The sequence below is a fragment of the Manacus candei genome, unplaced genomic scaffold, assembly GCF_025592945.1.
Source record: "Manacus candei isolate 608988 ecotype Guabito, Panama unplaced genomic scaffold, ASM2559294v1 h1tg000017l, whole genome shotgun sequence".
Lineage (NCBI taxonomy): Eukaryota > Metazoa > Chordata > Aves > Passeriformes > Pipridae > Manacus > Manacus candei.
In genome coordinates, this window is record NW_026138065.1 from 32025618 (window position 1) to 32036315 (window position 10698).

General features: G+C 40.0%; 1 long non-coding RNA gene across 1 annotated transcript; it reads left to right on the forward strand.

Moving 5' to 3' along the window:
- Positions 1–14: 14 nt before the first annotated feature.
- LOC127469342 (uncharacterized) lies at positions 15–5554 on the forward strand. Its single transcript, XR_007903956.1, has 3 exons — positions 15–1052; positions 1239–3055; positions 4564–5554. It is a non-coding gene; the product is annotated as an uncharacterized LOC127469342 (long non-coding RNA).
- The last annotated feature ends 5144 nt before the right edge of the window (positions 5555–10698 follow it).

Below are 10698 nucleotides of genomic sequence, written 5' to 3' on the forward strand. Positions count from 1 at the left end.
TCCAGTTCTCAATTTAGGAAGGATATCGAGGTGCTGGAGCGTGTCCAAGGAAGGGCAAAGAGGCTGGTGAAGGGGCACAAGTCATGTGAGGAGCGGCTGAGGGAGCTGGGGTTGTTCAGCCTGAAAAAGAGGAGGCTCAGGGGAGACCTCATCACTCTCTACAATTCCCTGACAGGAGGTTGTAGCCAGGTGGGGGTCAGTCTGTTCTCCCAGGCAACCAGCAGCAGGACAAGAGGGCACAGTCTTAAGCTACACCAGAGGAGGTTTAGGTTAGACATTAGGAAGAAATTCTTTGCAGAGAGAGTGGTCAGACATTGGAATGGGCTGCCCAGGGAGGTGGTGGATTCACCATCCTTGGAGGTGTTTGAGAAGAGACTGGTTGTGGCACTCAGTGCCATGGTGTAGTAGGCAAGGTGGTGTTGGGTCAAAGGCTGGACTCGATGATCTTGGAGGTCTTTTCCAACCTAGCTGATTCTGTGGCCTCAATCACACCAGGTCCCCCCAAGTCACCAGATGGGACTGCTTGTTTTCGTCTCCCATGCCCACGCAGGGACGGACCCTGAGGGGCTGCCCGCCCTCACCCCTCAGACCATCTGCTCCCCGCAGGGGTCTGTCTGCCCACTCTGAGGGAAATCGGGCATCTGCTGAAAGAACTATTTGTAATGAATATTGTGTTGTTTTCATAGATCAACATCCCGGAAGAGCTTTTACTTTTCCCAGGTTTTGCCCAGTTTGTATTTGTGTGATGGGCCTGGAATAAAAGGGGAGGTTAAGTGTGATCTCCCGGCTCCTCTCTGGCAGCCTGGTATTTGTTTCATGTGTTGCCCAAAATTCCACTGACTTCCACAAGAAGTTCAGGGACAAACCAACACCACCCCCATTTTTCACACAGAATTACACAATCAGTTAGGTTGGAAAAGACCTCCGAGATCATCGAGTCCAACCTGTGACCAAACCCCACCTTGTCAACTAGACCATGGCACTAACTAACTTTCTTCCATGCCATGAGCTATGTCAGTCCACTACCAACAGCAGCCTGTTACAGAAACAATGTAAGTATAAGGGGTTTTGCATAGTTATGAGAGTTGCATATGTATAGATGTATATTATTTTATATATATATACATGATTATAATGGGGTTTTTTCTACCTTTAATTTTACAGAGTAGGGGGAACAATCAGAAATTTTTAAAATATAGGTCTATAGGCCATAATATTTGACTCTTTTTTTGCTTTAGTCACATCAAGATATTGAGAATGAGGATACAACAAGATATTGAGAATGAGGGCATCATCTAGTAGGACAAAGAGGCTATGGAAGCAAACAGGGACTAATCCAGTGGCATGCAGATGTGATGGAAGGACATCCTGGTCACTCTGCAGCAGCTTCACCTGAGTATGGGTTTCTTTCTTTTAATCTACTTTTCAGGGAATGATGTTTTGATATTTGTACAACCAAAGGGTTCGCGTTGCTGGTTGAAGCCAGATGTGTAAAGCAATTGCCTTAAAAGCCTGGTCTTTGTCCAGAAAAGTTAATTAATCTGTATATCTGAAATCACTTGGCTTGTTGAACCCAACATAGAGGGCTCACTCGGGGAAACTACACCCTGCTTACTGCTCTGCTGTTGGACTTGCTGGGTAATTCTGGACAAAGCACTTAGCCCATCTATATCTTAGTTCCAATAAGCTGGATATAGTACCATGCCAAATCATACTAATGCTCATGAATTAAACATCTGCAGTCTCTGAATGTGAAATGTTTCATTTGGGGTTGAAATCATCTTGATTTGTCAGATAGAATGATTCAGCTATGCCTCCTTATGCACAGTGATGGCAAAATTTACTCTGCTGTGGGGCAAACTACATTTTCGTTTGGCAGACCTGAAGTAAAAAAGAACAAACTGCCTCCACTAACTTTTCTGAGGTTAGATATTCACTAGATCCTTATATATGTTTAAGATTTTAATTTTTATAACATGTAACTTTTTAATAAGGTTTTGTAGCTTTTATCACATGAGCCTTTTCCTACCAGGGATTTACACTGTTAGTTAAAGAAAACGCTGTATGACAAAAGGTTATTTTGAGAACTGCCAGCAGAAATTGTGCTCTAATTAAAGTCACTCAACAAATAGTGATATTGAGGTCTGTTAAGTATAAATATGGTTAATTTGCTGTTCATAACACAGCATATAAGATTACATATTAAAGGGAGGCAAGTTCTGCACTGGAAGTACCAGAACTTACACACTGCATGGTATAGTCAGTAAATTCATCACTCCTCTTGCTACCAACTGCTGCTGTTAGCTGTTGGACAGTCTTAAAAGATTTCTGTTTTGTACTAAAGGTCATGCACAACACAGGAGAGGAAATACAGTGTGGTTTGAACAGACATCTATTTTAAAACTTAGTTTACTCATTAAGTTGAACTGAGATATTACTTCTTGTTCTGAAGAAAAAATAAAACAGTGTCTGTAGGAAGAAAGTTGCAGAGCACGGTAACAACCTTTTCAGAACCAGGAAAGGAAGTTTTGTCGTGGTCTGTACTCGTCAACTTCATTTGCTGTGAGCAGGGTAACACAGAATGAGATTTAGTTTAACTACACCCAAAATACACAGGAATTGGAATTTCTTTCGTAGGTCAGTCACTTGATGCGAAGAGATGGAAAAGCTTAAAAATCAGTGAATCCATGGGTACCATATAAATTTGAATTATCTTTTCCCTGTATATATTGCACATATTCCATTCTGTGTATGTTCCAGTTAGTGCAGCTTGCTTAGAAGGTTGTAAAGAAATAAGCAAAGAGAAGAAAAAAAAAAATATCCTGTCTTCAGCGTAATTTTGTATATATGCTTCATAACTTGGGGGTTTTGCAGGAAGATGAAAAGTAACCTGTGCATAATATTGTGTAAATAGATTTGTCTTCCAAAAAGCTAGTGTCTGCTTGCTGCTGCTCCTTGTAAAAGCCATGGAGAGAAAGACCCACAGTTTCCTGGTAGGAGAAGGTGTGGCCGCTTGCTGTGGCTTTTGTGAGTGAGCAAGACTTTGTGATAGAAGGTAATAAAAATATGATGACTAAACAGAGTGCTGAAGCTTATCAGATAAAACACTACCACCACCTTACACTGAGTTTAATGGACTTCTATGAACTTGCCAGTTAAGTGCTCCGTGCTTATCCTAATGCGCAGGCATAGAGAACCCGTACAAACAGAGGCAGGAAATACCCTGAACAGAAAGGGAAAATGAGTTATTGGGACAGCTGTCCCACACCCTGCTCAGTATGGCAGAGAAAGGAGGGTCTGGAAGGAACTGGCACTATCTCACACACAGCAAAGCAAACAGTGTGTTCCTTAGTCCCACTTCCACTTCCCACAGAGCCATCTCTCTCAGTGTAGGGGTATGGGGTCTGCACCTGCAAACTCTGTGCTGTCTGGAGAAACTCAGGTCAGTTCCTATGCTGATGAGGCTGGTTACCATGTTGTATTGGCAGGGCAGAAGGAAGATATTCTACCTAAGAATTAGCCTTAATCTTTTCTCTCCCATAATCTGTTTTGCTTCTTATTGAGGCGTTTTGCCTTTGTCTTGGAATTACGTCATTGCTTTCCCAAAAATAGCAGACTAGAAATATTCATGGAAATTGTCCCCTGACTAAGCACTGGGTATCATTTTCTGGATTTATGAAAGTGTGAGTAAACATTTAGGAAGTCTGAATACTTCTGAATAAATCATGGTTTAAAGGGCAAATAAGCCCTCAACAGATACACTTCCAACATTGTCTGAGTACCTCATTAGCATTAAGGGACTCTGACCTTCACCAAATCCTGGTTATCTAACTTTCCTGGTTATCACAACCAACCTTGCTCAGGTGCCAGAGGCAGTGTGGTCATGGGAGCCTATGCAGGGTTAATTTTCCTGGTAGGAAAAGACAACTCAGTTTTCAAGCTGCATCTGACAAGAGTGCTCAGCAGGCCTGGATTTCTGTGAAGGACAAAGAGGTCTGGATTCTCCTCCCTATAAACACCACCCATTCTGAGTCATCTGAGCTGGAAGTACTGGCATAATTGCAAAACATCTTCACACAGATGGTATGATCCAGTGTAGCTTCCACGAGGATTCTTGAGTGAGGTGTTTGGCTGTTTAATTAAAATATTATGAGGATAGGTTTCTATTGTTGGGTGTTTTTCACTAACATGTTTTTCCTTCTTAGAATCACAGGGTTAGACAGTAAGAACTTTTATTTTTGTTGACTCATTTCCAGATAAGCATAAGAACACATTGTAAAGGTCACTTTGTGTCTTAAATTCAACAAGAGTTCCGTTCCATGTCGTGTCCCTAGCGTGTGTCCCATCTGCCATTCAAAACTTCTAAAACACAACTTCAAACAAAGTTATCTTCTAGAGTTCACACACTGCAAATCACTGTGAATTTTGACCTCTGTAGATGTGATGGTGCTTTGTCACGAAGGCCCAGATCCCTGCAGGCCATGTGCTTGTGTTGATTTCCCTGAAAGTCAGGGGCCACAAAGAAAATCTACCTTTACATCTACGGCTTCTTATTTGACACAGGTGAATTTCTGACAACCTAAGTGGAAGCACTGAAATGTGCAGATGGGGTGTGTCAGACACAGGACTCATGGCAAGCTTCTGAATGCTCTGTCTGGACCCTGCTCTCCATTGCCCTAAATGTTTTGCAGTTGTTTAGGGGTGTGCAGAGGATGCAAAGTATTAATAAATCTGAATTCTCCACTTACGTCACCAGTAACATTTTGAGGACGCTTTGCAGAGATATAAATGGCAACCAGTGGCATTTCAGAGTTTCAGGAACCTGATTTCCAGAGATTTTTGAGTTCTTTTTATACCAGCTGAATTGAATGAAACCATTTTCTGAAAATTGGGTTCCAGATATTAAAGTCTGGCAGGCAAAGCTGGGTTATCCAAAATTAGATGCCAATTCTGAAAGGATAAATTGTACGTGATGATCTCATGGGGGAAGTCTGAGACAGAGCCAAGACTAGAATCTAAATTTCTGATGCCCAGTCCTGAGCATTTACCACAACACTGATTTTTTAATACTGTGAGCTTGAATACTGACTTGTTAAAAAAATAAATACAGTTTTCAAAACACATCCACAGCATATGCAAAATAGTGTTTTGGTGTAATTGGTTGAATTCTGGTAGCTGAAGTAAATTTGCACCTCAAATTTTCAAAGAAAGGGGTTTCAAATAAATTCATTCTTTGCTGCAGCGAAGTTGAACCTCGTAAGAATGAATGTTGCTTTTAACAAATTGATTAATGGATTTTTTTTTTTACCATTATTTATTTATCTGTTTTCTGCACTTTCAGATTCAGTTTTTACCAAATATTTTACATGACTATATGGGTGGTTGCTGAAAAATATAGCAGGAGATGAAAACATCTGTTTGTTGGCTTCCTGGTCTATGGGATGCAGGAAAGCCACTGTCCTGCTGTTCTGCAGGGGTTTTGATGCTCTCCTCCCTGAGCTCTCCTGCTCAGGCTCCTGCAGTGCTTGGAGAGCTCTCTACAATATTTTGAAGATCAGGGAGGTTTGGTTAAATAAGAGACACTTCTGAATTAAGTGCAATGTCTTTCATTAAGTAGCTTTTCCAGAAGGTATACAAATTATCAATATCTGATATTGCTGGGAGTTTGAACTGCACCTTCCACTTTTTTTTTTTTCGAAAGACTTGGTATTTTTAAGGCCTTCTGTTTTTAACAAAGTCCAAAAACTTACTAAGATTGAGAATGAAAATGGGGAAATAAACAGGGAAATAAACAGCACCACTACCATAAAGTAAGGAAAACCTCTCTTCTCTTGATACACTGAAAAATATCACAAACTTTCAATTAGCAATTTTGCAGAGATTATTTGCCCTGAATTTCAAATTGAATAAGACAAACAAGAAGTAAAGGAAAGGAAATACAGGTGTGTGTTTGTTTTTAAATTGCAGGTGAACACTGGATGTAGTCAAAACTTTTGTGTGAGAATTTTTATGCTTCCTGACAAGGGAGATATTGATATCTCAGACTAGATAGTAATAGAGGAATGTGCATTTACTTGGATTCCAGTAGCCAGGCTGATGAAGAGAAAGTCTCAGATGTGAATAAAAGACTGTGATGCTGCTGCCTAATTTATTAAAAGCAAAGAACTGTCAGACATCTGAAGCGTGCAAAGCATAAGACTGGCTCTAATTTCTCAGTTTTGGCAGTTTTGATGCCACTTGTACTTTAAGTTAATATTAATCGTTGGGGGGGAAAAAATGCACCCTTTCTCCCTTTAATCTTTCTCCCTTTAATCAACAGTTTATAAATGCAGTAGCACATTTCAGATGCCAGTAATGTATTTTTATCTGGCAATTGATTAATGTGCATAACAAGATGGATAGGCCTGTCTGCTGAGACACAGAACAGTGAGACACAGCACAGTGCTGCTTGAGAAAGAAATAATCTTTTTATTATTATTATGTTCGTTTTTGTCTAATAGCTTTGGATATCCATGGAAATCAATAGCTGCTCGTAACATGGATACAACATATTTCATCGTTGTTTTACTTTCTGTAACTTACATAAATTTTTTTTTTTCTGATTATTTTTGAGGAAACATCGTTTCTATGTAGAATTAGCTTTACAAGCAAAGCCAGTCTTAGGAGAAACACCATGATCAGGTTACTAATCAGCCCGTGAGTGAGTGGGGATTTAAAACAGGAGGTGGCAGTCTTGAGTAGCAACTCACTGCTGCTTAGTTAGGCTCAGCTCCAAATGGAGTCACAGCTGGGCACAGAACTCAGGATCTCAGCCCTTTTTCTTAAACATCACAACAACAAGCAGCTTGGATATTGAAGATGGCAACAACTAGATTTGTCCTTTGTGCCTGACAATTAAAAATGTAGTTAAGTTATGTAATAATTTTAATGTGGAATAGTGTGTTTTTTCTTAGATTTTTTTAATAATTGGATCAATATTTGTAGAAGGACAGACTACAGCAAATTGCAGAGGCAGAATTTAATCGGTCTCATTCTCATCTGGGTTTGCTTCTTCTAACTAGGAAAGTCATGTTGCAAACAAGAATAAGTCCTGATGAAATATGGAATTGTTTTGTTCAAATAGGAGGTGTGCCTAATTCCGGTCTCCTTTTTGGTATCCTGGAAGGTTGGGTGATCCTTCATCCCCTAACTGTGATCTACAGGCAAATCATGAGGTACTTCCATCTCCCTCATGAACTTCCACAAAGTAATGGCAAGATAACCTACTTTTATTAAGAATATCACCGATTGCAATATTCTAATCAACAAAATCAGCACAAAACTTTGCAACTACACAGTCTCAGCAGAGAGGGGAACTTGATGATATCATTGTTTTTCCCCTGTGAAAATGCTTAGTTGGAAGAAGACAAAAAAAGATTAAATGAATCAGAGTAGCTCCATGCAACCTCCCACTTCTAATCTTTTTGAAGAATGTGAACCATTCAGTGGTAAAAAATGTAACCAAGAGAGTTCTGCAGCGTTGTTCATTTCTGCTGGGTATTCATAGTAGGAATTTTACTTGCAAATGTTATTGTAAATTTTGTATATCTGTTGATTGGTTTTGCCTATAGCTCCACATTTTAAAAATATGTATTTTGGGCCAAATCTCAATTTACATTTTTTTTCATTCAGATGCACATGAAAAGTCTTCCTTTAAAAGTTTGCTAAGCAACAAATCCTTCAAATAGAACAAGTTGCAACTCTGCTCTGCCTGAAATGGATACATGCATGCAAAGTCTCAGTCCATAACAGAACTAATTTTCTGAGCTTGTTTTTTGTCACAGTCTGTAGGCAAAAAATAGAATTTTCTTCTTTTTTTCCCCCTGTGGTTTGAATGCTCCAGTTAACCTGTGCATGCACAAATCTGTCTGCTCCACACAGACACAATAATCTACCTGAATGGATCTGAGTGTGAGATCAGGTTTTCTGTAACAGTCCCATCCCATCAGACACAGCAGACATTGTCAGGGGACCTTCTGTTTAATCTTGTTATTAAGCAAACATTTCCCTAAGTTTGCATAAGCAGTCGCCCAGCCATGGCTTCCACATAGTCCTTTAATAACTAGCAGGGTGTGGTAATTAAATTTCTTCATCCTTCTCTTCTGACTACCAAGAGAAATTTATTCCTTGGTCAACTTCTTACTTGCTTTGTTTCTTCACTTCCTTTGTTCTGTGCAGATCAGGGAGTTCATAGATGTCTTTCTAGTGCAAAAAGTGTCTGGGGGATGATTCTTGGAGCCCAATCCCCTAAAGAAACAAGGCCTGTGTGATCATACTCAACCTATTCCAACATTCAGCACCAATAACATGGGACCTCGGTGGCCATTTCACTTCTTGTGGAAGAGAGACAGAGGACCCCAGTCTTCCAGCTTCCTAGCAATTTTATGAAAATGGATGGCTGGGGGGAGGAAAGAAAGCCTACTGCTACCTTCTACTATCAAGGCATTTGTTAGTTTAGAAGATACATGCTAAGATTCAAATATCAAAATATAAAAAAGAATTTAAATTTATTCGGAGTCAAGATGAGCAACTCACTTTTTGCATGTGTGTGTTTTTTCAAGTAAGGCCACTGAAACTGTGAAAGAATGTGCAAAACTTGCTTCATAGAGATGATCAGTAATGTTCATTGAACATTAGATTGAAGGCTGAGACTTAACAGTTGTCCTGTGCATTAGTTCAATTTTCACTCCTTCTCAGCATTTATGGGATTGGAGAATGTGCCAAAAAGTATTTTGCTCTCTGAAGAAGTACAATAAACTTGGGTCTTACAATGTCTGTGTTGCTAGAAAAATATGGTTTTCTATTTTTTAAGCATATGTTTTTGGAGTCTTATAGACTCTGTTCCTGATTGTTGATTTTCTTAGGACAGGAGTAGCTGCAGCCTTGTCTAGTTTAGGGCATGGACAGATGTTTTGTTTCAGGTCCAGATGTGCAGAGGAAGGAGGTGTTCCTTCCACAGCTGTTTGGGTTCTTCCAGCTGCTACAAACTGACCTGTCACCAGAAAGTTTTTATAAGTGCTCCCTAATTCATATTAACCACAGTTAGGTATGTTATTTTAAGCAGTTTAAAATCCTGATCTGAGATATGGCAGCTGACTTTGCCTCACCTGAGTTAGCAGTACTCCCATAAACTCTTCTGTTAGCACATCTGAAGAGTGGTGAGGAACTTCTGCAGTAGTTAATCCTGTCCGCTGGCTCTGCTAAGCATACCAGAAATCACCTCCACGTAGCCTGGAGGCCTCCTGACAATTCACAATCATGTGGCATCATGGGCAAGACCTCTGCCTGCACAAAAGGTAAATGAATACCAACTGGGGATTTGAATATCTAAGCTCAGCAAATAGAAAAAAAAAGACTGACTCATGTGCTTTTACAAACTAATGCCAGTGAGCAGAATCCCATTTTAAATAAGACCACAAGAGAAAATGGTTTCTTGTACTGGGAAAAATTGTACAGAGACGGAAATGGTATTTGAAGAACTGTGTGGTGGTTTGGGGCACTAAGAAGATCCATTATGAGTGTGGAAAAAAGTCCTCATCAAGTACACACTGGAGTTTTTAAGAGGAAAATGTACTGGGAATACAGCTTGGACTGTGAATGGCATGAGAAGATATTTAGGGAACCCTAGCCCTGTGTGTGGTAGGAAAGCCTAAGAGAAATGAGCAAGAAATCCACGAGCAATGGAATCAGTGAAGCCTGGTTTCCAATGGATTTGTGCCTCATGCAAGTTTTTCCCCTGGCCTGTATGGTCTTTGTCCTGTATGGATTGTCAGATGCCTGGTAAGAATGGGGCTTTTTCTATATCCTTTCTGATGGCTGGAGGCACCATCTGGATCTCCTCTTCTTCCCAGCTGGCTGACTGCTTCCACTAAATCTGGGACAACTTTGTGTCTTGAAACCTGTGATTCACTTCCAAATTCATTTGAAAATCAGATACTGGATTCAAAAGTTACTGGAAGAGGAAGTGAAGACAGCGGAATAGGCACTCATACACTAAATATGATGACAAAGGTCTTTCTTCTTTAGGAAATCAGAGCAGTTGGAGAAGGCACTTCCTTCAGATTTGGTGATTCCAGCACTGGCAAGATCGCCTCAGACTGGGGCACAGAAAGGGTAAATGGGAGCAGCACTAAAGCCTGTTTTCATGTTGCAGACCTGTTCCATAGAGAGCTGAGGTATAGATTCACAACACTGTACTCCTGTTGTGGGTTTGTTGGCATTTATTTGAAACTTGGTTATTTATTAGGTGAAAATATGCATAGGTAGCATTTCAAGTCTTGGTCTAAATCTGTATGTAGATGACCTTTTTTTAACTGTTTCTTACACCAATGTTACTGATATGGTTAATTTTGCTTAACCTCTTAGTCATTCCAAAATTATGTGTATTTTTCTAGGAGGCAGCTACAGTGGGGATGAATGAGAAAACAAAATCCAGTAAGAGATGCACAAAGCAACCTACCTGAATGTGTAGGTCAAGTTTAATAGGTACATTTTGTGAACCAGAGCAATTTTCTGTAGTTGATATCAACATCTTCATCTTTGATCTTCACCTCAGTAGGTCAGAACTCCATTGTTTTGCTAATGCTTTGGTTGACTTGAAAAATAATCCTCCTTTGACTGTTTGAGAACCTGTAGCTGAAATATCTGGTAGTGGCCTTG